Raw genomic sequence first — 1,096 nt, 5'->3', positions numbered from 1 at the left:
TGAGTATCTGGGGAAATCATTTCCAGATGGAACTTGCTAGTACAAAAGCCCAGAACCAAAGTGTCTCAACTACTCCAGGAATGTCAAGGAGCAGTTGGAGGGCAGTGGGTGAGAGAGAGAGAGCGCAGGAGAGAGCAAGCAATAGGAAATGAAGACAAAGGAAAAGACTCAGATTGGGTAGAGCCTTGTAGGCATTAGAAACCTTTGCTTTTACTCTGGGTGAAACAGGCGTTCACTGGATGCTTTTGGACGAAGTGGTATGGCTGAAGAAAGTATCGTATAAGAATATGTGTGTATTGTTTTTAAATTTTTATTTATTTATTTATCTATCTATTTATTTATTTATTCATTCATTCATTCAGATGGAAATACTGGGGATTGAACCTAGGACCTCATGCATCATAGGCATGCACTCTACCACTGAGCTATACCTACCCCTGTGTGTGTGTTTTATATATTGTATGTTATGTATGTATGTGTAGTATCTAGATGATGACTAAAATCATGCTTATTTTCTTGCTAACTTTAAAAATGTGAAATCATTTACATTAATCTTTATGTACATACAATAGTTATCTTAACTTGTTCTTTTGTTTAAAACTATTTCAATAGAAAACACTCTAACACTGAGGCATTAGAGTGCATGGCTATGGCAGAAATCATTAGTTTTCTCCCTAAATCCATTCTGCCTTTTGCTCAGAGTAGTTGAATGGCCAGCTGGCCACATTGCCATCCACCCATGAATATGTTTCCTGCCCGCCCTCACAGACAGGTGAGGCCATAGGAGCAGTTTCTGGCCAATAATATGTAAGGGGTAGTGTCCTCTAGCAGTTTCAGAGATTCATCCTAAAGAAAGAAGGGCGTATACAACGTGTTCCTTATTTTTGCCCAATTCTGCATTCTGTTAAATGACAGCAACATTTCATAGTGCTTGAGTTATTTTCCACGCTCATTAGGGCACTTTAGCTTTATTTCTCTGGGCACTTAAAAGTGTGATGATGATATTGTGATTAAGAGTGTGGGCTCTCATGCAAGAACACTCTGCTTCAGATTCCAGTTTTGCCACTGGCTCAGCCCAGCGATCTCCAGCAGGCTA

At 39.6% G+C, this 1,096-nt stretch overlaps 1 non-coding gene across 1 annotated transcript; it reads right to left on the bottom strand.

Moving 5' to 3' along the window:
• Positions 1 to 363: 363 nt before the first annotated feature.
• Positions 364 to 436, bottom strand: TRNAH-AUG (transfer RNA histidin (anticodon AUG)). Its single transcript has one exon. It is a non-coding gene; the product is annotated as a tRNA-His (tRNA).
• Positions 437 to 1,096: the final 660 nt, after the last annotated feature.

This window comes from Camelus bactrianus, chromosome 1 (genome assembly GCF_048773025.1).
Source record: "Camelus bactrianus isolate YW-2024 breed Bactrian camel chromosome 1, ASM4877302v1, whole genome shotgun sequence".
NCBI classification, from domain to species: domain Eukaryota; kingdom Metazoa; phylum Chordata; class Mammalia; order Artiodactyla; family Camelidae; genus Camelus; species Camelus bactrianus.
The sequence above is the reverse complement of the archived record's forward strand: the minus strand, read 5'-3'. Positions and strand labels throughout refer to the sequence as shown.